Source organism: Rana temporaria, chromosome 9, assembly GCF_905171775.1.
Source record: "Rana temporaria chromosome 9, aRanTem1.1, whole genome shotgun sequence".
Lineage (NCBI taxonomy): Eukaryota > Metazoa > Chordata > Amphibia > Anura > Ranidae > Rana > Rana temporaria.
The window spans coordinates 133,207,107-133,234,487 of record NC_053497.1 but is presented as its reverse complement, the minus strand read 5'-3'; the positions used below and the strand labels follow the sequence as shown (position 1 = coordinate 133,234,487).

At 45.5% G+C, this 27,381-nt stretch overlaps 1 protein-coding gene and 1 non-coding gene across 3 annotated transcripts in view; both read left to right on the top strand.

The window, feature by feature from the left end:
* LOC120914092 overlaps positions 1-27,381 on the top strand; it is a 181,655-nt gene that overhangs the window by 22,229 nt on the left and 132,045 nt on the right. The window contains exon 1 of one of the 2 annotated variants that reach the window (XM_040324568.1): positions 5,344-5,453. The exons of the other annotated variant lie outside the window; for it this stretch is intronic. The gene's annotated coding sequence lies outside the window, so the exon portion shown is untranslated. Of the gene's footprint in view, positions 1-5,343; positions 5,454-27,381 lie in introns of those variants that run through there. 2 annotated transcript variants of the gene reach the window in all.
* On the top strand, positions 4,244-4,346 carry LOC120914784. Its single transcript, XR_005743791.1, has one exon. It is a non-coding gene; the product is annotated as a U6 spliceosomal RNA (small nuclear RNA).

Sequence of the window (27,381 nt, the reverse complement as noted above, 5' to 3'; positions counted from 1 at the left end):
TCATTTTTTTTTCAAAATTGTCGTTCTATTTTTGTTTATAGCGCAAAAAAAAAAAAACCCACAGAGGTGATCAAATACCACCAAAATAAAGCTCTATTTGTGGGGAAAAAAGGACATCAATTTTGTTTGGGAGCCACGTCGCACGACCGTGCAATTGTCAGTTAAAGCGACGCAGTGACGAATCGCAAAAAGTGGCCAGATCTTTGACCAGCAAAATGGTCTAGGGCTTAAAGCGGAGGTTCCATTAAAAAAAAAAAATAAAAGTCAGCAGCTACTAACACTGGAGCTGCTGACTTTTAATAAGGACACTTACCTGTCCTAGCCGCCAGCGATGTCAGCCCCCGCCGAGGCCGATCCTTGCAGCTCCAAGCGCCGCCATCCACAGTAAGGAAAACAGGCAGTGAAGCCGTACGGCTTCACTGCCCGTTTCCTACTGCGCATGCGCGAGTAGCGCGGCCCTTTGTGAATGGGCCGGCTGCTTTCTGGGACACACTTAGGGCCAGATTCACGTAGAATCGCGGCATCGTAACTTATCCTAGATACGTTACACCGCCGCAATTTTTCATCGCAAGTGCCTGATTCACCAAGCACTTGCGATGAAAACTACGCCGGCGGCCTCCGGCGCAAGGCGGGCCAATTCAAATGGGCATGTGCCATTTAAATTAGGCGCGCTCCCGCGCCGGACCTACTGCGCATGCTCTGTTTCTTAACTCCCGCCGTGCTTTGCGCGCCGTGACGTAATTTTTTTGAACGGCGACGTGCATAGCGTACTTCCGTATTCCCGGACGGCTTACGCAAACGACGTTAAATTTTGAATTTCGACGCGGGAACGACGGCCATACTTTAGACAGCAATACACTTGCTGACTAAAGTTAGGGCACCAAAAAAACAACTAACTTTGCGACGGGAAACTAGACTAGCGGCGACGTAGCGAACGCGAAAAACCGTTGTGGATCCGCCGCAACTCCTAATTTGCATACCCAACGCTGGTTTACGACGCGAACTCCCCCCAGCAGCGGCCGCGGTACTGCATCCTAAGATCCGACAGTGTAAAACAATTACACCTGTCGGATCTTATGGATATCTATGCGTAACTTATTATATGAATCAGTCGCATAGATAGAAACAGAGATACGACGGCGTATCAGGAGAAACGCAGTCGTATCTCATTTGTGAATCTGGCCCACAGTTCCCAGAAGACACTCAGTGTAGGAGGAGGAAGAGAATCCACCGCGGACGATGAAGAGGCAGATTCGACACTTCCGCACAGCAACAGCTATTTAGGGTGAGTAAAAAAAAAAAAAAATTACATTTTTTTTTTTATTATTTTTTTTAGATTTTTGGTGAAATGTTTTTTTCTAGGTGGAACTTCCACTTTAAGTGATTAAACAAAAACGTCTGCCTTTACAACCACTTTAGGGGTATTCTCAACAAGCAGGGATGCAAATCACATTCCCGTACATGACCACAGGGGGGAGCATTTACAATTGTACCCAAAATATAAAACAGCAGGTTAGTAAAAAAAAAAAAATGAAACATCACAGTAAAAAAAAAAAAAATACTTTCTGTAAATGTTACAATGTTAACTAAAAATATATATTTTTTCAGCCCAATGTGTTTAAACATTCTTAGGAAATCTAATTGTGTTACTGTTTGTGGGCATTGCTCAAACCTCACTTGTTGCGTTAGCTATTTGTACACATTGTGACACCGGGAGGAATTTGAGCAATGGATTTACAAAGACCATAATAATACCGAGAGATCTGGCAGACAACTTTAATACATTTTTTGATCTGAGTAGTCACTGCTGCTGTAAAAATCCGACTCTCCACTGAATAGTTATAATAGTGCTGCCTTAAGTCTCAGGGATTATTGATGATTTTAATATATTTCCGATTTTCTCTCCCTGTCAGAGCAGGGGTCGGTGTCAGGCTGTAAAGCAAACCATACATTATAAAATGTTCTTTCCTTCAACCACTGGTTAAAGCGGAGTTCCACCCAAAAATTGAACTTCCGCTTTTCGTATTCCTCCCCCCTCCGGTGTCACATTTGGCACCTTTCAGGGGGGAGCAGATACCTGTCTAATACAGGTATTTGCTCCCACTTCCACGGTAGGTTCCTGCAGATTCCACGGTGACCTACACCATGTCTGGCGCCTCCTCCTCCCCCCCACTGTCTTCTGGGAGACACACAGGTCCCAAAAGACAGCAGGGACCAGTCAGGACACTCAGCGCGGCTCGCACATGCGCAATAGGGAACCAGGCTGTGAAGCCGCAAGGCTTCACTTCCTAATTCCCTTACCGAAGATGGCGGCGCCTGCACCCGAGAGCCGAGGGACAGATCGGCTTTGGGTGAGGACATCGTGGGCGCCCTGGACCGGTAAGTGTCCATATTTTAAAAGTCAGCAGCTAGCTGCAGTATTTGTAGCTGCTGACTTTAAAAAGAAAAAAACAATTGGGCGGAACTCTGCTTTAAAGTGGTTGTAAACCCATATTGACAAAAAAAAAAAAAAAAAACACATACAAGACAAAGGCATAATGAGCTAGTATACATAGCATAAAAGCTCATTATGCAATACTCCCCTGAGGTTGAAGCCCTCGCTGCGGTGCCTGTACACAGCACCAGCCGCCGACATCACGGGGAGTTACTTCCGGGTATCGCGGCTCCGGCGCTGTGATTGGCCGGAGACGCGATGACATCACTCCCGCCCATGCGCGCGAGGCCGCTAGTAACGGCACACTCACTGAAGCAACGGCACGTACATGCCATTGCTTCAGTGTGCATGAGCCGATGACAGTTTTTTTTTAATTCATTAAAGTAATTTTTTCCCAATAAATTGCATTTAAAAACACTGCTGCGCAAATACAGTGCAACATAAAATATTGCAAAAACCGCCATTTTATTCTCTAGGGTCTCTACTAAAAAAATATATAATGTTTGGGGGTTCTAAGTAATTTTCTAGCAAAAAAAAAAATAATGATTTTAACTTGAAAAGAGCTGTCAGAAAAAGGTTTGGTGTTTAAGTGGTTAAACGTTTCCCAATTTACATACAGAAGTTTATTCCTTTGATGTGATACAATGTTTAGACTTAACTTTCCACTGATAAAGAATGCTTTCAAAACTTGGCAAATTGCCCAGACTTTGACTTTTGGCTGAGAGCAGAGGAAATTCTTTGCATACCAAAGATCATGAAACCCTGTGTCAAGAATTGCAACGGGAAAAAGATCTCGACAACGATTCTTGGCAATTAATCGTGCAGCTCCAATGGCTGCACTGCTTTCAATCAACCAATGAATGAGCCGAGAAGCCTGGCCGAGTAGCAAGTGTGTTCACAGCGCGGGACTTTCAAGGGGTCAGGTAAGTAAAGGGGGCTCGGGTTGGCCGCTAATCCACAGATGTTTTTTCACCTTAATGCATAGAATGCATTAAGGTGAAAAAACTTTTACCTTTACAACTCCTTTAACACAAGTCATTGATTATGCAATATTCTTTCCTTTCCTGAAGGAAAGAATATTGCTTGATTCCCCCATGAACAGTCAGTTCAGCAGGGACAGCATGAATTTTCCATCCATCTACGGCCTATACCGTCTGATCTAGTGATTGACTCCTGAACAGAACTTCTGGAAAATGTATGTTCGATTATAGCAGGGGTCAACAATATCCGGGCGCCTGGTCGCATTGGCAACAAGAAATTGTAACCTGGCGCCCGCCAGTAATTGAGGCCGCGGCTTTGCGGCCTACAAGGCCGTGAAGCCGCAGCCATAATTACCAGCCGCCGCTGGCCCGCCGCGCGAGGTGGGGGCGCATGGCGGCCTTGTGAAGTTTCTGTGAGCTGGCGCCATCTGGTGGTGGCCGTTGGCATTACATTACATTGGCATTGGCATTGCAGCAATTATACTGTGTGTCATTTTTCACTATTTTCACTGCCAGCTCCTTCCCTCCAATTAGAACCCCCAAACATTATATATATTTTTTATTCTAACACCCTAGAGAATAAAATGGCGACCGTTGCAATATTTTCTGTCGCACCGTATTTGCGCAGCGGTCTTACAAGCGCACTTTTTTGGGAAAAAAATACACTTTTTTTTATTAAAAAAATAAGACAACAGTAAAGTTATCCCAATTTTTTTTATATTGTGAAAGATGATGTTACGCCGAGTAAATTGATACCCAACATGTCACGCTTCAAAATTGCGTCCGCTCGTGGAATGCCGACAAACTTTTACCCTTTAAAATCTCCATCTCGCTTCGGCAGCACATATACTAAAATTGGAACGATACAGAGAAGATTAGCATGGCCCCTGCGCAAGCATGACACGCAAATTCGTGAAGCGTTCCATATTTTTACACGGCTATGAATGTGGCCCAACACACAAAATTGTAAACTTGCCAATTTTTTTTACCCCAAACAAGAATTCTTCCCCCCACTCTTCACAATCACTCCTTGTTCATGTCGTCAGTTTTCCTCTGCACCGATATTGGTGAGCGACTATTTTCAGGAAACGAAGGGCACTTTTAGAACCACATATCTGATGAGCACCATGAGAATTGTGTTAATCAAAAATTGTGTCAAATGTTGCACCTCGTTTTTGTTGTCCTTTTACCTTTTTTTTATAATAAAAGATTACAAAAAAGTGAAAAAAATATAAATTAAAAATAAATAAAAATCTCCATAGGCGACGTTTAAAAAAATCTACAGGTTGCATGTTTTGAGTTACAGAGGAGGTCTAGGGCTAGAATTATTGCTCTCACTCTAACGATCACGTGTGGTTTGAATACCGTTTACATATGCGGGCGCTACTCGCGTATGTGTTTGCTTCTGTGTGCAAGCTCGTCGGGACGGGCGCATTTTCTGGCTCCTAACTTTTTTAGCTTGCTCCTAGATTCCAAGCAAATTTGTCAAACCCTGGATTAGAGCATGCAGACAATCGGCTGCAGCACTGATCAATGTATTCTGGCGGTGGAGGAGTCGCCATAGTGCAGCGGAGAGGATTTCTCCGTCCATCGCGAATGTGTGGATGGGCAGTTTTTTTGATCAGCCTACTAGCTGAAAGAACTAAATAGTGCATGGCCAATTATAAACAACCAGTATAGGCACATTGCAATGTATTGAGGCGGGGGGGGGGGGTTTGTTTAAAATTGATGCAATATTGCTTGCGTTTCCTGCAGGTAGTAATGTAAAAAATCATTCTAATCAGGAGTTACTGGCTTTTCTAGCTGGGATTTGGTTGTCACTTGCTACTCAGCCACAAACCTTTTGAGTGTGTATAATGGGAGGGACGGTGGAGGTGTGATAAGCTTGGATACACATATATAGTAGCTGCAGGGCGAGTGACTAAACTTCCTGCATCTCCTGAGTGTCAGAGAGCTCTGTGTGTACTTACAGGGTGATAGAGAGAACGTACACCTCCAGCCGCCACCTAGAACCAGGAGGCTTTGTGGGACAATCGCAGGTAAGACCATGTGACTTGTGCCATTTGTAAGGGACATACTATCATTTTGTATTGATATGTATGCTGTAATCATATCCACACGGCTACAGAAAATTAGATATTAAAAAAATAAATGACATGGACTTCCTTTGCTTGGGCATTGATCTCCATATTAGGCTCAAAAGAGACAGAAGAGTGATAGTGACCATTATCTGCCATTAGGGTTATGGAGCAGGATGTCAGCTGACATTGGAACATACTGATCCCCGCTATTAGGCTGGGTTGAAACTAGTGCGAATTGGATGGTACCAGTACGTCAATTCACGCAGCCGAGCCAACTTGCTGCAGTATAACTGCGCTGGCTGGTCGGCAACTGGTTAAAGGACGTGCGACTCAAAAACTGCACCAAAAATGCTCATCAGGAGCATTTTTAGGCAGTTTTTAATGCGGTTCTCATTCATTTCAATGGGGAGGAGCATTTTTAGGGGCATTTTTTTTATAACTACCCAAACATGCTCCAAAAATGCTGCAAGCCAGGTGTAAACACATTCATGGATTTTAAAGGGAAGCGTTTTTTTTTAGCTTTTTGGACGCTTTTTTAACGCAAAAGCGCTTGAAAAACTCCTTAGTGTGAAAGCAGCCTTGAGGCTGGGGTCACACTAGTGCAAATTGGATGTGGTTATCTCCACATCCAATTTGCATGTCAGAGATTGTGACCGGCTGGCTCTCTATGGAGCCGGTTCACACATCTCCGGAGTGGCTCCGGTGTGAATTTGCACACGGGTCCTGTGCGTCTTTTGGTCCGTTTAAGGTCCAAGTTCAGCCCAAAATTCGGGGCTAAAAATAAAGCCTCAAATGGTGAACAAGGACGCACCGGACCCCTGCTGTGAGTCACTTCAGCGTGCAGTGACCTACAGAAACTAATCATAAATAATCCTTTTGAACTTTATAATGGTGGACTAATGAAAAGGATTAAATATTTCCCCTGTAAGATAAATGCATACTAGCACATTATGCAAGACTTGCCTTAAAAAAAAAGCCCTCCAGCGGCGTGCTGTCACTACTGACAGGGCTTCCATCTTCTCCTGACATCAAAGATCCCCCATTCATGGCACAAGCCATAGGTGTGCTCAGCCGATTGCATTAGGATTTGGCACCCCAAAGCTCAAACACTACCTACCGATCGTGGACTATTCTTCATTCAGAAAGGGAAGTGGCCAGTAAATAACATATCCTAAAACATCCCCGCAACAACAGCCACTGGGAGAGGAGGGAAGCCGGTAGCGGTGTGGGGGGTAGAGGGAGGAGCTAGGGTAGTAGGGAGAATCTATGCTGCACAGGGTGATTAGGGTGTGCCTGGGCACACCTGGCACACCCCTTGCGCATGCCTATGGCACAAGCTCTAAAGGTTTGGCACGGTATGCCAGACCTTTAGAGTGTATGCGCCAGTGAGATCACTGGCTGTATGGAGTGATAATTTCTCTTAAGCAGTGCACGTTTATGAAATATTCACTGTACCTACAGTTTAAAGCTGCACGATTCTGGCTAAAATGAGAATCACGATTGTTTTGCTTAGAAGATAGATCACGATTCTCGCGGCGTAACATCATCTTTCACATAAAAAAAAAAAATTGGGCTAACTTTACTGTTTCTTTTTTTTTTATTCATTGAAGTGTATTTTTTCCCCAACAATTGTGTTTGAAAGACCGCTGGGCAAATACAGTGTGACATAAAATATTGCAGCAATTGCCATTTTATTCTCTAGGGCGTGAACTCAATTTCATCGTGGGCTGCATCAGCATTATGATTGCCCTCAAAAGGGCCAGTTGTATCTGTAAGATTAGATGTCCAGCGCACCCCCCCCCCTTTACATTAGATGTCAAGAGCCACCCCACCATCAGAAGTTGAGTCCCCCCACTCTCCCTTACATCACAGTGCACCAGTGCACCCCCTTATCTTATGCTGCTGCTGGGAAGACGTTGGATGCATTGCTTGAAAGCAGAAAGTAGGGGTCTGGAGGAAGACTGGAGAGGTGCGAGGGCCGCAGAAAATGGCCTGGAGGGCCGCATTCGGCCCGCGGGCCTTGTGTTTGCCACCTGTGCTCTAGGGTCTCTACTAAAATATATATAATGTTTGGGGGTTCCAAGTAATTTTCTGGCAAAAATATTGATTTTAACTTAAGAAACAAGTTTCAGAAAAATATTTTAGACTTTAAGTGGTTAAACTTCCTGCATTTACACACAAAGTTTATCCCTTTGATCTAAAAACGAAGCGTTATAATGTTTCATGTTAAAAACTTCTGCCACGTACACACGATCGGTTCATCCGATTATAACGGACCGATGGATTTTTTCATCAGATATCCGATGAAGCTGACTTTCATCAGTCTTGCCTACACACCATCAGTTAAAAATCCGATCGTGTCCAACGCGGTGACGTAAAACACAACGACATGCAGAGAAAAATTAAGTTCAATGCTTCCGAGCATGCGTTGACTTGATTGTGAGCATGTGTGGATTTTTGACCGATGAATTTCCCCACAGACGATCGGTTTTTTTCTATCGTTTTTTTAACCATCAGAGAATTTGAAAACAGGTTCTATTTTTTTTCCCCGATGGGAAAAAACACGATGGGGCCCACACACGTTCGGTTCGTCCGATGAAAACGGTCCATCGGACCGTTTTGACAGGACGAACCGATCGTGTGTACAGGGCATTAGAGATCGTGAGGGGAGTTAAATCGAGATCACAGGTTTTTTTTTAACGATTAATTGTGCAGCTCTACTACAGGTAAGCCTTATTATAGGCTTTCCTGTAGGTACAAGTCAAAAAAGTAATTTACTACCACTTTAATGATTGGTCAGCAAAGGTGCTCACTGGTCTATTGGCTATTTAAAGCTAAACTCTAGGGACAAAAACCTCTCATTTAAATAAATTATTTAATAGCCACAAAAGATATAAATCTCTTCTGCGTGCTTCAAACGCCTATAAATAAAAAAAAACGTAAGGTAGTAGTAATGTCACTGTGCTGTACATAGCCTGTGCAGAGATGTGGGAGGGGCCCAGCAGGACCTCCCACTACAGGCTGCCTGCAGAAAACAACAGGAAGGGGCGGAGGCCAGACCAGTCACCCTGCACAAGGAGAGAAAGTGACCGGTCTGTTAAAATCAAAACAAGATAGCAATATCATCCCTTTAACACAACATCAACCAATATTTTGCCCAAATTATAATTTTTCAAAACAAAGTGTAGCGTTACCCCCTCAGGAGCCGCTGGTTGTTGTTGGGATCGGCATATTACGTTTCCTTTCAGTGTTGTCTAGGGGTGCAGTTGATGAGTAGAGTAGTGAGCGAATGTCCAGTCAATGAATAAAGGTTTCCGAATGCTTTATTTCCAGGCCCAACATGGCCAACATCAACATAAAGTAGAGCAAGAAGGTTGATGAAGCAAGAGAGAACCTTGCAGTATCAGGCCTGGATATGAGAAAGAGCAATCCTGCTCTCAGTAGTACAATAGTAGTAGATACAGTTAGTCGCCACTCTAGCCAGAGTGGGTGAAGTGCCTCCGGACAGACTCCTGCCACAAGCCTTGCAGCCGAAGTGTCACTTTAGGTTGCTGGGAGGAACAGGCCTCTGCCACAGACCTGGCTCTAGGGCCTCTGCCACAGGCCTAACACTTGAATGAGGTGAACGGATTGAGCGAATCCTCCCAGTAGATTAAGTTACGGTCACCGGGTGACAGTTGAAGTGTACCTGTCAATGTCCCGGTCACCAGATCCCCGATGGTTCGTTCAAGCTCTGTTGGACAACCTACCTCCGGGTTCTCCTCAAGCCGACCCCCCACCGAACAGCACACAGCCTGGGATCTCTTCAGTAGAGCCGGGGACCCAGCAAGTCACTGGGGCCCCTATCAGGAACATGGAGCTCCGCGTAGCATGCGACCCCGGCCTGGAAAGCCATCGCCGGGGTCCGTTGGATGCGTACACCCTGAAGGTGGGTGCCGCACCTGGAACCCGCGAAGAACCACACAAAATGGTGTCCGCCACAGATATACTCTCCCCCAGCATGCCCCGCGAGGGAAAACTCCTCTAATTGGCTGCTGGGGAAAAGCGGCTCAGCCAGAACCCCTCTAGCGCCAACTGTCGCCCAAGGATGGGATTGCATCCCTGGAGCGTAGACTGACCTACGGGACAGTTCCGGAATGACAGCAGCCCAAATTTAGAAAATTGTGACTGGGAGCAAAATAACTCTCCCATTCCCCACTAACTTTAGCGTAGTGCCCATACTGAAAGTAAGGGGGCGCTACAAAAGTATCCATATACATTAAAGTCTCTCATAGCCTTTAGTGCTAATAGTGAATATTCATTCCACTTATTCATCTGTAAAAGCACCCTCCGCCAGTTGTGCTCTTGCATTATATTTATCAATGTGCATGTAATGTAAGGTCATAAAATAGCTTGTGTCCCTTTAAATGGGATCTTGTATCATCCTTCATTTCTTTTACACTGCAGGAGGGATCTGGTCCTTTTAAATGCAATCCTCACACCCCAGTAGGCATTCCTACTTCTCCATTCCTCCAGTCTTATTGAGGGCTTATCACAAAAAAAAAAAAAAGAGAACTCCATAGTGCTTTACATTCTAAAACCATGTATTGGTGCCCTCTTTACATACGTTACACTCGCATTCCATTGTGCATAGGTTTGTTACCAGCCTCACAACATTATAGTGTGACCTGGAGAAGAGAGAATAGACGGAGGGTCGGCATGACTAAGGGAGGAACAGGTCAGAGAAGGGTTAAGAAGTCTGCAGTTTAGTGTGGTGGGGGCATAGCTTCCACCCATAGCTCTTAAAGGGCATTTTTATTTTTATTTTTCATTTTTTCAAATGACAATTTATGTTTTATTGCATTTTAGTCCAAATATGAGATCTGAGGTCTTTTTGACCCCAGATCTCATATTTAAGAGGACCTGTCGTGCTTTTTTCTATTACAAGGGATGCTTAAATTCCTTGTAATAGGAATAAAAGTGAGCCAATAATTTATTTATTTTAAAAACAGTGTCAGAAGCGAACGCATTCGTGAGCAGCCCCTGCATATGAAAACGGTGTTTAAACCACACATGTGAGGTATTTTTAGAGTGATTGTCAGAGCGAGAGCAATAACTCTAGCCCTAAAACTCCTCTGTAACTCAAAACATGCAACCTGTAGAATTTTTTAAACATCGCCTATGGAGATTTTTAAGGGTAAGGCCCCGTTCAGACTGGGGCGGGAGCTGCGGTGGCGGTATAACGCCGCTAAAAATAGCGGCGCTATACCGCCGGAATTGCCGCGGGTATCAGCCGCTAGCGGTGCGGTATTAACCCCCGCTAGCGGCCGATAAAGAGTTAATATCGCCCGCAATGCGCCTCTATAGAGGCGCATTGCGGGCGGTATTGCCGCGGTTCCCATTGTTTTCAATGGGAAGGAGCGGTGAAGGAGCGGTATACACGCCGCTCCTCTCACCGCTCCAAAGATGCTGCTGACAGGAGATTTTTTTGTCTCCCGCCAGAGCATCGCCTCAGTGTGAAAGCCCTCGGGCTTTCACATTGAGTCTGCAGTGCAGGAGTTTTTCAGGCGGGATAGCAGCGCTATTTTTAGCACTTTACCGCCTGAAAAACTCCTCAATGTGAAAGGGGCCTTACTGTTTGTCACCATTCCACAAGCGGGTGCAATTTTGAAGCATGACATGTTGGGTATCAATTTACTTGGCGTAACATTATCTTTCACAATATAAAAAAATTGGGCTAACTTTACTGTTGTCTTATTTTTTAATTAAAAAAAGTATGGGCCTAATCCTCAAAAGAGATACGACGGAGTAACTGCTGTTACTCCGTCGTATCCCTGGTCCTAACTATGGAACTGATCCACAGAATCAGTTTCCCATAGTTAGGACGAAGATCCGACATGTGTAATTGAATTACACTGTCGGATCTTAGGGGGCATTTTGCGTCGAAATGCCGCCTCGGGTATGCAAATTAGGACTTACGGAGATCCACGAAGCTTTTCAGCTTCGTTTTTTCTCCGTAAGTTTTATTTTGCAAATGCAAAATTAGGGCTGCTTTTACAAGGTGTAAACTGTTTACACCTTGTAAAAACAGACCTTTCTTGCTAGCGACGCGATTTTTTTTTAATTTAAAAAAAAATTTTTGGCGCCGTATCTTTTTTTTTTACCCAACGCAACTTTATTGTCCCGTCGCAATCCCCAAAGCCCGACATAGCGTAATTTCGCGCTATGCACATCGGGAAAATGACGTCACGAGCATGCGCAGTACGGCCGGCGCGGGAGCGCACCTCATTTAAATGGGAATCGCCCCCTGGAGAAGAGGAACGCCTTGCGCCGGCCGGATTTAAGTTTTACCGCTCAAAATTTCTAGGTAAGTGCTTTGTGGATCGGGCACTTAGGTAGAAATTTTGCGGCGGTGTAACTTAAATAGGAAAAATTACGTTACGCCCGCTGGCTGAGGATTTGGCCCTATATTTTTTCCCAAAAAAAGTGCACTTGTAAGACTGCTGCGCAAATACGGTGTGAAAAAGTATTGCAATGGCCGCCATTTTATTCTCTAGGGCAGGGGTCTCCAAACTTTGTCAACAGGGGACCAGTTTAATAGCCTGGGAGGAATGGAGACGTATGAATGCCTACGGGGGGGGATTGCATTTAAAAAGACCAGATATCTCCTACAGTGGAAAAGGAAAAAGGAGTTGGAGGATAAAGAATCCCATTTAAAGGGTCCCAAGCTATTGTATGACCTACATTACATGTGTAAGTCATAAATATAGGGTGATATTACAATTGGTGGTGGGTGTAGTACATTACTGCTTTGCTAGAAATTACCATTATTTTAGTTTTTTACGTCTTTTGTTTTGGACCCCTTTCACACTGGAGGTGTTTTTCAGGCGTTTTAGCGCTAAAAATAGCACCTGTAAAGCACCGCTCCTAAAGCGCCCCTGCCCATTGAAATCAAAGCATCTTGGCAGCGACGCTTTTAACCCTTTATTTGGCCGCTAGTGGGGGTTAAAAGCACCCTGCTAGCGCCCGAAAAGCCCTACAAAAACGACGGTAAAGCGCCGCTAAAACTAGCAGCACTTCACCGCCGACGCCCCCACGCTGGCAGTGTGAAAGGGCTCTTAAAGTGGTTGTACACCCTGTACAACCATGTTTACCTACAGGTAAGCCTATATTAAGGTATTTACAATAATGCAGCGTGCCGATGTCTACGGCGCATCTGCACTTTAGAAAGGGCAGATTGTGGGGGGTCAGGCCATGACTGACGGCTTTCCGCGCAACACCGGCCAGTCACAGAGCCGAAGTTCACGGCCCCGGAAGGAAGAGGGGTGAAGATGGACGCTCGCTGCCAGTGGGGACAATGGTGACATCACAGGCTTCGGTTTCAGGTAAGTGACACGTAATGGGCTACTTTTTACCTTTGAATTGAAATAAAGAGGAAGTAAAACCCATCAGGGTTTACTTCCCCTTTAAAGTTCAAATACAGGGTTTCTCAACTAGGGTTCCTCAAGAGTTTACTAGGGGTTCCTTGAGCAATGAGCAATCTCTCAGACAAAGGCAGCCCTAGGCTTTGTTACACACTAGGCAAAACTTAGACATGAGGCCCCACTCAAGCCCATAATGGGAAAAATAATTCAAGCAAGAAAAATGGCTGCAGAAAATGCACGGATCTAGCACACAGGTGATCAGCACCACTTCCAGGGCACCCTCCTCACCCATCAGACATATTCAGCCAATGCAAGAGGGGGAGGTGAGAAAGTGAGAGGGGTAATAGAGAGATCCGATGACGCCGACATTAGTATTGATCACAGGCAAATTAGGCTGCCGCGAGGCCCCTGTAAGTGCAAGGCCTTAGGCGACCGCCTAATTAGAGAGCCGCCTCTGCTCTCAGGTAAGTTCCCACTGACACCATGGACCCTTTTAGCCATCTATAAGGAGGTAATTCTTCCCGGTGACCACAAGTGTAAGGAGCATTCTTCCCTCTGATGATCACACGTGTATCATAGGTTGTAGATATAGTAAATTTTATCCGGGGTTCCCTGAGACCGGAAAGTGATTTTAAGGGTTCTTCTGTGTTGAAAAGGTTTAGAAAGGCTGACCTAATAGTTATAGGAAGCCTGCACATAGAAAATACAGGGGATTTCATTGCTGACCCTCCTCTGACAATGCTAGTTGCCTGGCTGTTTTATACTTTATTAAAGAGGAGTTCCACCTAAAAATGGAACTTCCTCTTAACCCACTCCTCGCCCCCTTACATGCCACATTTGGCATGTAATTTTTTGGGGGGGGAGTGGGGGCTTCAGGAGAAGGGGACTTCCTGTCCCACTTCCTCCTTCCGCCGAGGGGCTGGAAAGGCGATTAGCTTAATCGCCTTTTCACAGCCCCTCCCTGTAGGCAAGCGCGCGCCTGTCCAATTGGGCAGTGGGTGCCCGGCCGTGAAGCCGAAAGCTGTCTCTGCTGGGTGCCCACACCAAGAATGAAGACGCCGGCCGGCGAGGGGGGGCGAGGAGCGGAGCCGTGGAGCAGGTAAGTGTCAGTTTATTAAAAGCCAGCAGCTACACTTTTTGTAGCTGCTGACTTTTAATAAACGTAAAAAAAAGGTGGAAAACCCCTTTAATCTCTGACCTAAAAAAGCATGTAGATCGTGAAAAAGTCAGAAGATATTCAGATCTATTCTAAAATACCGGATCACAATGACAGCCAGGGAACTAGTATTGTTTTATCAGCCATAGTGGGCTCTACACTTCCTCAGTACAGCTTCCCTTTAATATTTGGATAGAGTGGGAAAAGGCCAGGTATTTATTGGTGTCTGTGTCCTCATTGGGGGGATTTACCCCTGATATTTTTACTTGTGACCATGGTCACCCGTAGAGAAAGTAATGGGAAATTATACATTTTAGAGCTGTCCCCAGAACAAGGAGGGGGGATTTTTCCAATGGGGACACCAGGTCCAGGGGGAAGGGGGAGAGAGGAATTCCCCTTACCTTGGGAGATTTCCACTTACTGTATATCCTGTTAGATCTTTGGGACGGGGAATGAGGGGAAATTTCTTCAATAGTACATAGACAAAACAAAAAGGAATCTGGCAGAGGATTTAACCTTTCCCAACTAGGGTGACTACGTGTCCCAGATTGCCGGGGACGGTCTGGCATTTTGCAGGTCTGTCCCGGGAATGAAACTGACACAGCCACCCCCCGGGCCAATCTAATGCCCCCAAAAAATTTTGCTACATCACCGCTTTGCTCACTGACAGTACTTGTCCTGGCTGGGAAAGCCTGGAAGAGCACAATCCCGCCCCCTGCTTGTGATTGGAGAAATCATAAATCCCGCCTCTTGCGTCCAATCACTGTGCTGTGATTCGTTACAGCACAAGCTGATTTTTGGGAAGGGGGTGTCCCTGAATGGTAGTTTGGAACCTATTCCCAACTCTATCCAAAACTAAAAGCAAAGGTTTGGCTTTATCTGTCTTTTTCTCTTAAGCCCTGTACACACGATCAGTCCATCCGATGAGAACGGACTGAAGGACCGTTTCATTGGTTAACCGATGAAGCTGACTCATGGTCTGATGTGCCTACACACCATCAGTCCAACGCGGTGACGTAAAACACAACGACGTGCAGAGAAAAATGAAGTTCAATGCTTCCAAGCATGCGTCAACTTGATTCTGAGCATGCGCGGGTTTTTAACCGATGCTTTTGCGTACTAACCATCGGTTTTGACCTATCGGTTAGGCGTCCATCAGTTGAAGTTTAAAGCAAGTTCTACATTTTTGGACCGAAGGATAACTGACTGATGGGCCCACACACGGTCGGTTTGGACCGATGAAACGGTCCTTCAGTCCGTTTTCATCGGTTTAGACTGATCGTGTGTACGCGGCCTTATGCATGAAAAGACTAAGGCTGCATTCACACCTTTGCGTTGGCGATATACGGAGTATTGCGGCGACATTAAATAGGCGTTTTGTCCCGCGATTTGCGGCAAAAAAAAGCGCAGTTTTTCAACCTTTTTTTTTTGCTGGAGGGGTGATTTTACACTGTCGGCTATGCCCGAACGCCGAAGCCGCACGGAAAAAAGGGTCCGGGACTTGTTTTGAGCTTCAGGCGTTTCGGCGTTCGGCGTGGAGATGTGAACCATCTTCATAGCCGACAATGTAAAATCACCCCTCCAGCGTATTGCAGGCTGCAATAGCGGCGGGCGTCTGGCGTGAAAATGTCTAGATGTGAATGGAGCCTAAAGGATCTTGAAAAATAGTTCTGTTACCTGCATTAGAGAAACTAGAGACCAGCCTCTGTACCTATACAAGCATTGCATAGACACCTGTTAAAAACTTTAGTCTGCCAACCTTATTCTTTACCCAATCACCTTGTGGTTTATTACTTGCTCCAAAATAAACAAATAAAATATGGTAATAAAAACGGCAATGTGTTAGGTTTTGTTTATACTTGCTGGGCAGTAAAATTGAGCTGCGTTTTTAGCGCCCCTGTTTCGTCACATATGGCTACCCATCACAGTTTGCTCCGGAAGTGATGTTCCGCTGAAAAATTTCGCACAGCGCATGCGCGACGCTGCCATATGCGTTCCAACACTTTTATGACAAAACAGCACACTAAAACTGTGATGGGTAGCCGAATGTGACAAAACACTGTCATCTTGCTACACTACGCACTCCGCCACACGAAAGTGTTGGAACGCATATGGCAGCATTGCGTATGCGTGGTGAGAAATTTTTCAGCGGAATGTCACTTCCGAAATAAACTGTGATGGGTAGCCATATGTGACGAAACACCCCAAACAGCCAACCTCTTAAGCTTCAAGGGCAGCTAGACAGGGGTGTACATAGCACAACCAGACAAAACTTTAATGAATGGGACCTGCAATAGGTTCATTGCGGTGCGTGCCACCCACTCGCCGTACATCTACTGTGAGTGGGTTGGCAAGGGGTTAAAGTGGCAAAAAGCACTCCCAGTAGAATCCATGTTCAACATTTACAAACTAGAGCTGAATGGTACTTACTTGCTCTGCAACTGCTTTGTCAAACCTTGCTCTTATGCAAGCCGAAGGGCCTAATATGCTGACAGTCGACACCCACAGCTGTCAGAATACTCAAACAGCGCCCGCATCTGATTGGATGCAGGTGCAATTTGGGTAAGAAATTTGATTTTTTTGAGTCGCCTAGTGCCGACAGGGTCACCCATGTAACAAATTTAATTTGCTTTTGCAAAATTCAGTCTAAAGCCTCATACACACACGATCGGACTTCCAACTGACTTTTTCGTGGATTTTGCTCCGAAGGGCGATGTCCGTGAACTTACACATACACATGGTAAGACTTTTTCAGCCAACAAACAAGAACATAGTGACATAATAGACACACTACGTGTTTTTTCTGCTCTTTACCGCCACCCTTTGGGCAAGTTCTGCTATTGTTGTCTGAGCTTTAGCATTGGTACTGAGCCTTAAAGGTCCCCACACACGATCAAACTTTTTGACAACAAACCTCAGATGGACCTGTTTTTGCAGACAATCTGACCATGTGTATGCTCCATCGGACAAACTTTTTCGCTTTTTCAGAGGAATGTTCGCTGTGAGAACAGACAAACTTTCCGGCAACAAATGTCCTACGTCGGCTAATCTGATCGTGTGTACACAAGTCCAAAGTACAAACACGCATGTTCAGAACCAATGCTAATGATCAGACAACAATAGCAGAAGTTGACCAAAGGGTGGCGGTAAAGAGCAGAAAAAACACGTAGTGCGTCTATTACGTCACTACGTTCGTGTTTGTTGGCTGCCCTTTGGAGCAAAATTCACAGAAAAGTCAGTTGGAAGTCCGATCGTGTGTATGAGGCTTTAGGCTGAATTCACAGCTATGCATTTTTAGTGCTTTTTGCATATTTCAGTTTAGCACTACAGTCTATTTACCATGGTTTCCTATGGAATAAGTTCTGTAGAGCAAATCTGCAAAATGCAAAAAGCACGAAAAATGCATAGGTGTGAATCCAGCCTTAGCTGGTTTTAGGCCTGGTTCACACCCATGTGTTTTTTAGTGCATTTTACGTTTTGCAGAAACGAACTACAGTCCATTTACCTTGGTTTCTATGGGACACGTTCAGATCTATGTGTTTTCAACTGCTGTGTTTGTAGAAAGGGTCAGGGACTTTTTTCCCCACAGCGGAGTGTGTTTTTGGTGCAATAGACTTCAATGGAACTGCACCAAAAAGGCAAGTGTTGTGTTTTTGATGCTTTTTTGCGTTTTTGGCTAATAGTTTTGAGTGCAACTTTGATGTGTGTGGCTTTACACCCCCTGGCACCCAAGTCACATCAAAGTAGTGCAGGTGATTTGCTGATATCGTTCCTCCTATCGATATGGTTCACCCCTTGACAGCGCAGGCGCAATCCGAGCCGACGGAAATCACTGAACCTGATCAGCTGTAGCAACAGGTCCAGGGCTTGCTCCGCTCGCTCGGCCTCCAGGCCTTTTTTTTTTATCATCCTCCAATCCACTGGGATGTTAAGGAATGAGCCTGGATGCCGCCCCGAGCCGCGCATGCACCGTGTACAGCAAAGCGCGGTGACGTACAACACGTACGACGGCACTATAAAGGGGAAGTTCCATTCAGATGGCCCCACCCTTGGGGCTGCTTTTGCTGATTTTGTGTTAGTAAAAGACGATTGACGCTTTTCAGTCTGTTACAGCGTGATGAATGTGCTTACTCCATTACGAACGCTAGTTTTACCAGAATGAGCGCTCCCGTCTCATAACTTGCTTGTTTTTTCACGTCGTAAATGCTCACACACGACCATTTTTTACGACGTTAAAAACGACAACGTTAAAAACGACAACGTTAAAAACGACAACGTTAAAAACGACAACGTTAAAAACATTGTGAAAAATTAGAGCATGTTCTAAATTTTTAATGCCCATTTTTTACATCGTGAAAAATGCTCTGGAGCCCACACACAATCGTTTTTAATGACATAAAAAAAAAACGTAATTTTTTACAACCCGAAAAACGGTCGTGTGTACACGGCATTGCTCTCCGGGCCCTGGCTACTACTGGGTGGAGAGGAAGATCACTCCGCCAGGGAAGGCAAGGAGATAGGCAGGCGGCTGGCTGGGACTTAAACCAAGGCAGAAGAACGTGGGCGGAGCTGAATGGGCATGCACCCGAAACTGAAGAAATATTCCCTCCATCCAACCAGCACACGATCATCAGAAAGGGGCATAGATAATGGAAAAAATACCCCCCCCCCCATAAGCTAATAGGAGCGGCGGAGCGGGGTGTGTAATTCAGATTATTATTTTTTTATTCTGCACTGACTGTCTTTGAAATTGCCTCGGCCCCTGTTCAAATCCTATCCGGGGACAAAACTGGGGACAGACTTGGTTCGGGGACTGTCCACGGAACCTTGGAGATGTCCGGTCACCCTAATTTAGCAGCCTGGCACATCTTGATTCTGTGATCGCCATGTTTTATGGGTGCAGTTGGTAGGAGGGTGTGTATAATCTGTTCTAATGCTAGGTTTATACATTAGCAATTCGACATGTCTGCGTTTTCGCAAAAAAAGGTGCATGCACCCTTTCAAAAATCGGCCTGCAGGGAAATCCCATGATCTTTTTGGCCATAGAATTTTCCTTGCGGTTCCCACACACGCACTGCGATTTTACATGCGAGGGGGTGCCATTCAGAATTCTGCAGAGCGGTGTGCCTTTTTTCTGCAGGTGTTGGAATCGCTGCGATTCCCGCAGCAACACGCACAGATGTGAACCAAGGGTTAAGGTGTGCTAGGAACTTTACTGGTTCCACATACCTGACTTGTATAGATTACTGAACATGGCTGGAGAAGTCTTGTTTGCGGCTGAGTTTTGTGTTTTCTCACTGATCTGTAAAGTCTCAAGGGGGGGCGTCTATGCAGATCTGCCAGCGGCTGAAGTCAGATTGGTTGTGCGATGATGTTCCAGCCAGCTGTCATTGGTGCACCTGCACAGACAACGCGCTTGATTACTTTTCCATACTGTCACATTGCTTGTTCTGGCCAGAAAAACGACCGCAATCCACACACAACTCTTCTGAGCGTGAATAACATTGAATTATTGTACAGGGCTTGTCTAGGAGCTATAGTGACATATAATAGGACACTGTAGTGATTCTGGGCCAAATTATATTATTTATTTAAAGCCGCACTCCTGACATTTTTTTATGTTTTGGATCACATTGGTAAGTTAGTAAGTCTTTCAATCTTTTATTGTTCTCTTGAACATTATTGGGGAGATTCTGATAGAATTTTTTTTCATCTGAAAAATTGAAAACATGTTTGTGAAGGACTTTTATGCAATTGCCTATATGCTTCAGTTTAATTCTCTCCCTGCTATTTTAATGTCTGTGTGGTATGTGTAGAAGGTGATTTCATGGGGACCCGAATGGCTCATTCCTCTGCATAACAGACTGTTGAAATGTTAATGTCCCATCCCCAGCCAGCTCTCTATTCTAAAGGGTAATTGATCTATTGTGTGTGTGAAGAAGACCTGTGTTTACCCTTAAGAGATGTGTATTGTATCGTCAGGCTAAATGATTAGATAATTGGCTCATGTTAATTATTCTGATTGCTTCGTTGTAGTAATTAACTTCACTTATGTCATTATCTAAAGAAATGTGCCTTGTCAGGGTCGGCTCCAAAGTGTCTACCTATAATCTGTATGGGAGCCCAGTGTGTGGAAAGGGGTGGAGATTTCATTGTTCTTTGATTGATGATTAGCTTGTAAACTGTATATAACTAGCAGCATGCTGCCATTAAAAGTGTCTTGTTCCAGCATTAAGCTTTGGCTCATGTATGGATTCCAGGGATTCCTACTCGTGGAATATTGGGTGACTTTCTTTTATGGGAAGAAGGGAATGCTTGACGGGGATATTTTCTACTACCGTCACAATGTTCATTATCTAATTCCGTCGGAATTTCTGACGGAAAAAGTCAGATGGGGCATACACACGGACGGAATAGCTGATGAAAAGCTTCCGGTGTTTTTTGCTAGCTCTATTTAAAATTACCTGTTATTAAAACTAGTGATCACTACATATGCATTTGATCACACAGCATTGTGCTAATCATTAACGATTAAGTGCTACATCATGCCACAATCAATTTTTTTCCCATGCTTGATGATCGCCAGCAATCAGTCGTTGCTGATGAACCCATGATTTCCCTATGCTTCTAATCTAAATCTCCCAATGGGGAGACACAGGCAACAAAATAAAACTTGGCAGAGGGTCTTATACATTGCTTCCCAAACAGGGCCCTGTGGCACCCATGCGTGCCATCTTGGTTTGCCCCAGGGTGCCGCGAGCATGGGACTCAACATGAGTCGGCATGGTATGGGTGGGCCTGTTGCCAGCACCATAACAACCAATGACGCTCTAGGGCCAGAATGCATGGCATCCTACATTGCCACGGTGACTGTGGCCAACTCATCCACACCTTTGCAAGGCATGACTCTGATACAGGGCAGGTGGCATGCAGGGCCACCTCTAGCATTCAGGAAGAGTCTCCTGCACCACTTACCCTCTGCTGCGCTGCTGGAGACAAGAGGTAGGGCTTTAATGTGAAGAGGCAACAGTGTGGTTAGGGGGCAGTATGATGGGGAGGACTCTGATGTAGGGTGACCACATTTCCAAACTACCATTCAGGGACACCCCCCTTCCCAAAAATCAGGTGGGATTTATGATTTTTCCAATCACAAGAAGGGGGCGGGGATTGTGCTCCTCCAGGCATTCCCAGCCAGGGCAAGTACCGTCAGTGAGTAAAGCGGTGATGTGGCGGCCTTTTTTGGGGTCATCAGATTGGCCCGGGAGATGGCTGTGTCAGTTTCATTGCGGGACACTGTATTGTCCTGCAAAGAAGGTGCCCGGGACAGACCTGCAAAATGCGGGACTGTCCCGGGCAATCCGGGACACGTGGTCACCCTACTCTGATGTGATTTGATGAGGCGACCTCAAATGTTTACGGGTGACTCTGATGTAACAGAGAAGTGATAGGGGAAGTCATATATAGGGAGTATCTGATGTTTATGGGTGACTCAGATGTCATGGGGGTCTCTCATGTACAGGGGAGACTCTGATGTGATGGGAGGATTCTTATGTGAACAGGGACTCTGATGTGATGGGGGAAGCTCTGATGTAATGAGGGGACTCTGATGTGATGGAGAGAATCTGAAGTGATGGGGGAATTCATGTATAGGAGATCGCTGATGTTTAGGGGTAACTCTGATGTGATGGAGATCTCTCATGTACAGGGGAGACTTTGATGTGACGGGAGGACTCTTATGTGAAGGGGGGCTCTGATGTGATGGGGGAACCTCTGATGTAATGGGGCGGCTCTGAAGTGATGGGGGAACTCATGTATAGGGGGCCTTTGATGTTAACTGGTGACTCTGATGTGAGGGGGGTGTCTCACCTCTCAATGTACAGGGGAGACTCTGATGTGATTGGAGACCTTTTGATGTAAAGGGGTGACTCTGATGTGAAGAGGGAACTCTTTTGTGAATGGAGGAGGAGGACTTAAAGCAGAACTTCCCCCTTTGGGTGTAGTTCCTCTTTAATTTCATCAAGGTAGTTGTGTAAATTGTCCCAGGCTCAGGTTTCCCATTGATAAGTAACATTTATGTTTGTTACATTTTAGACTGGGGTGTCTCGAGATTTTGCATACTTTTAGGCTTCATTTCCACTGGCGTTTTTACAGCTACTTGTGTTAGCCTTTTTTACAGCTTAAAAACGCCTGTTCATGTTTATTTTGTAAAAAAAAAAAAAAAAAAACGCTCAAAAACACTACCGCTGCGTTTTTTAGCGTTTTTGCAAGTTTTTTTTGCGTTTTTGAGCGTTTTTAATGTCTGGCGTTTTTACAGCTCAATTGCTGGAGCCACAGAACGCCCTGGTCCTGCGTTTTTTTTACAGCTCAAAAACGCCTATGCCATTTGCAGCTCAAAAACGCCTATGTGGGCATGATGCCATAGAATAACATGGACAGGCGTTTTTAAGCTGTAAAAAACGCTCAGAAAAGTGGCTGTAAAAAGGCCAGTGGAAATGAAGCCTAAAAGTGTTATTAGTAAAAGTATTATAATACAGGATTTATATAGCGCCAACAGTTTGTGCAGCGCTTTACAACATGAGGGCAGACAGTACAGTTACATTACAATTTGGTACAAGAGGAATCAGAGGGCCCTGCTCATTAGAGCTTACAATCAAACAGGGGTCTCAAAACGTTTCAAACAAAGGGCCACTTTATTGTTGTTCAGACTTTAGGAGGGCCGAATTGTGGACAGCAGGGGCAGAAAATGTCACGGGCCCAGCATTAGTGAGAATAAATATGGCCTCAGGGTTGGTGGTCAGTAGGAGGAGGAGTATTCCCCCTATTAGTAGGAGGAATAGTATCCCATCATAGGTATCGGTGGAAGATATAGTGCCCCATTGTTAGTGGGAGAAATTGAGCCTCATATCAGTGGGAGGAATTGTGCCCCAAGAGTCGGATAAAGGCTAGCAAAGGGCCACATCTGGCCATTGGGCCGCAGTTTGGAGACCCCTGATCTAAGAGATAGATAAGTGTCACAATATTCATTAAAGCGGAGTTCCGGCCACAATTTCACTTTTTAAATATAAATACCCCTGTAATACACAAGCTTAATGTATTCTAGTAAAGTTAGTCTGTAAACTAAGCTCCGTTTTGTTAGGTTGTTACAGCATTTAGACACTTTATAAAATAGAAATTGACTGGGGCCATCTTAAGTGTGGGCATCATGAAGCCAGACTGTATGACTTCCTGGATTTCAGCCTTGCAGATCTCGCACATGCTCAGTGCTGCACAAGCAGTGTCAGATCAGGTTTCAGCACCTGTGCTGTCCAAGTCACATGATTCTTTGAGACTGGGGAGTGCACAGACTCCTGGAAAGTTACACCCACTACATTCCCAGGAGTCTGTGCGGTGTAGGTTAGGAAGCATTAATCACCTAGGTGCAGGAAGTGGGAAGATTAACTATTCTGCCTAGCAACAACACTTTGACGGCATCTAAAAAAAAATAAAAAAATTCGTAAAGGACTAATGACATTTTTTTAAAACTACTGATGTAATGTTATATTTATGGGTGGAACTCCACTTTAATAAATCGGGCTTTTAGGAAATATAATGAAATATGAACATACACAGCTTGGCAGCCGTCTTATAAATATCTGCAATCCTCCTCACAGTTAAAGTAGGGCATGTAGATAAGCAATCAATGTATTTATTAAATAATTGCTAGCAATAAAACCAGTGTGGTATGGCGGATGGGTCCCTGAGCACAGGATGTGGGTAGAGAAGTCCCCCTAGATTTCCTGTTGACAGGTTGCGCGATTCTCCCCTGCAGCTGGAACGAAGCCACAAACTGCTGTTGTCATTCTTATGCTTTCGAGTTTAATAACCAGTACTAATATTAGCAGATACTTCTGTGCTTTACTAAACCTGTACCAGAAACAACTGAACTGCCATCAGTCATGAAATCCTAGGGGCAGCCCCAATTTTTAAAGATATGTTCTTGCAAGTTTTCGTCCTTGGTCCTGATTCCCGGCATCCAAACCCAACTGTACTATAAATTTCCTCTTTTAGCAGTATTAAACCCTAATGCCGCGTACACGCGACCATTTTTAATGTTCTAGAAAAAGCAACGTTTTTTTTCCAACGTGATTCTTGTCAAGCCTGCCTTGCCTACACACGATCGTGAAAAAAAAAATGCTCGAGCAAAGCGCGGTGACGTACAACACGTACGACTGGCACTATAAAGGGGAAGTTCCATTTGAAAGGCGCCATCCTTGAGTTTGCTTTTGCTGATTTCGTGTTAGTAAAAGTTTGGTGAGAGACGATTCGCGCTTTTCAGTCTGTTACAACGTGATGAATGTGCTATCTCCATTACGAACGCTAGTTTTACCAGAACGAGCGCTCCCGTCTCATAACTTGCTTCTGAGCATGCGTGTTTTTTTTCTCAGGTCGTTAAAGCCTACATACGAACGTTTTCACAGCGTGAAAAACGACGTGAAAAATTAGAGCATGTTCTAAATTTTTAATGCCCATTTTTCACATCATGAAAAATGCTCTGGAGCCCACACACGATCGTTTTTAATGAACATTTAAAAAAAAATTATTTTTCACATCATGAAAAACGGTCGTGTGTACGGCATAAGACCCCTTTCACACTGAGCCGCCCTTAGCGTCGGCGGTAAAACTCTGCTATTTTTACCGCCGACGCTATGAGTGGATTTGCAGCGCATTTCAGCCGCTAGCGGGACTCATTTAACCCCCATTAGCGGCCGAGAAAGGGTTAAACCCACCCATTGAAGGTGGTCAATGGAGCACCGCATTGTGGGCGGTATAGCCGCGCTGTCCCATTGATTTCAATGAGCAGCAGCGGTAGAGGAGCGGTAAACACACCGCTCCTTCACCGCGCCAAAGATGTGGCTAGCAGGACTTTTTTTACCCTCCTGCTAGCGCAACGCTCCAGTGTGAAAGCCCTCAGCCTTTCACACTGGAGACAATAGAGCAGCACTTTCGGGGCGGATTGCAGGCGCTATTTTTAACGCTTTAGCACCTGCAATACACCCTCAGTGTGAAAGGGTCTAAAACTCTCATGTAGCAGAATACATTTTTGCCAAAATTTATCAAGAAATACATTTTTTTTGTTTTATAGCAGAAGGTAAAAAATGTTGGCCCGGATTTTCGGCGGGCGTAACGTATCTCAGATAGTAACTTAGGGCGCAAGTTCCGTATTCAGAAAGAACTTGCGCCCTAAGTTACGGCGGCGTAGTGTAAATGTGTGGGCGTAAGCACGCCTAATTCAAATGTGGATGATTTGGGCGTGTTTTATTTAAATTAATTGTGACCCCACGTATTTGACGTTTTTTACGAGCGGCGCATACGCCGTCCGTGAATGTTTCCAAGTGCGCATGCTCCAAATTACGCCGCAAACTGTCAATGCTTTCGACGTGAACGTAACTTACGTACAGCCGTATTCGCGAACGACTTACGTAAACGACGTAAAATACGACGCTGTTCGTGTGTTTCCGACGTCCATACCAAACATGACTTACCACTGCTTTAGGAGGGGTTACTTTACGCCGGAAAAAGCCTTACGCAAACGACGTAAAAAAATGCGCCGGGTGGACGTACGTTTCTGAATCGGCGTATCTACCTAATTTGCATATTCCTCGCGTAAATCTACGGAAGCGCCACCTAGCGGCCAGCGTAAATATGCAGCCTAAGATACGACGGTGTAAGAGACTTACGCCGGTCGAAACTTAGGGAAATCTATGCGTAACTGATTCTACGAATCAGTCACATAGATACTACCCCGCCACTCAGAGATACGCCGTCGTAACTCGTCTCTGAATCCGGGCCCTAGTCTTTTTTTTCAAAATTGTCTGTCTTTTTTTGTTTATAGCGCAAAAAATAAAAACGCAGAGGTGATCAAATACCACCAAAAGAGAGCTCTATTTGTGGGGAAAAAGGGACATCAATTTTATTTGGGTGCAGTGCCTAATGACCAGTTAAAATATCGCAAAAAATGACCTGGTCGTGAAGGGGGGTAAATCTTACGGAGATCAAGTGGTTAACCACTTCAGATCCGCGCTATAGCCGAAAGACGGCTACAGCGTGGACCTGAATTCCCGGGAGGGCGTCCCTGGACGTCCTCCCGTGCTGCTCTGTGATCAGCGACTCAGATCCCGACCCCTTACCACATGATCAGCTGTCAGCCAATGACAGCTGATCATGTGATGTAAACAGAGCCGGTTTTTCTCCTCACACTAATAGCATGAGGAGAAAAAAATTAGCCGATCACCGGTGGCTGTCAGAGGGACACTGGTCCCCGATACTCATCTGTGCCACCTGCCAGTGCACAACAGTGCTGCCTACCAGTGACCACCAACGCCACCTATCAGTGCCCACAGTGCCACCCATCAGTGCCCACAGTGCCACCCATCAGAGCCCACAGTGCCACCCATCAGAGCCCACAGTGCCACCTATCAGTGTCACCTACCAGTGCCGCCCATCAGTGTCCACTACCAGTGCCCATCAGTGTCACCTATCAGTGCCCCCCATCAGTGCCGCCTTATCTGTGCCCATCAGTGCCACCTTATCTGTCTTTATCAGTGCCGCCTTATCTGTGCATATCAGTGCCGCCTTATCTGTGCCTATCAGTGCCCACCAGTGCAGCCTATCAGTGTAGGGTGACCACGTGTCCCGGATTGCCCGGGACAGTCCCGCATTCTGCAGGTCTGTCCCGGGCACCTTCACTCTGGGACAATACAGTGTCCCGGAATGAAACTGACAGGTCCCAGCATGAACCCCTCAGAGCTTAAGATGTGACCCCCCCCAAACTAGTGAAGAACTACAGGTCCCAGCATAGATCTGTGAAATCTATGGGCTCACACCCTTAGATCTCACGGGTTCATGCTGGGAGTTTCAAAATTGGGGGGGGGGATGGAGGTCACATCTTTAGATATCATTGGTTCATGCTGGGATTTGTAGTCCTTTACTTTAGGGGGGTGTGACCTCCCCAAATTTAAGGACTACAGGTCCCAGCATTACCCCCCCCCCCCCCCAGAGCTAAAGATGTGAGACCCCCTGCCCCCCAAATAGTGAAGAACTACAGGTCCCAGCATAAACCTGTGAAATCTATGGGATCACACCCTTAGATCTCAGGGGTTTCATGCTGGGTGTTGTAGTCCTTCAATTTGGGGGGGGGGGAGTCACATCCTTAGATATTAGGAGTTCATGCTGGGACTTGTAGTCGTTCACTTTTGGGGGGGAATGTGACCCCCAAAAGTGAAGGACTACAGGTCCCACCATGAACCCCTCAGAGCTGAAGATGCGACCCCCCCCCCCCCCAACTAGT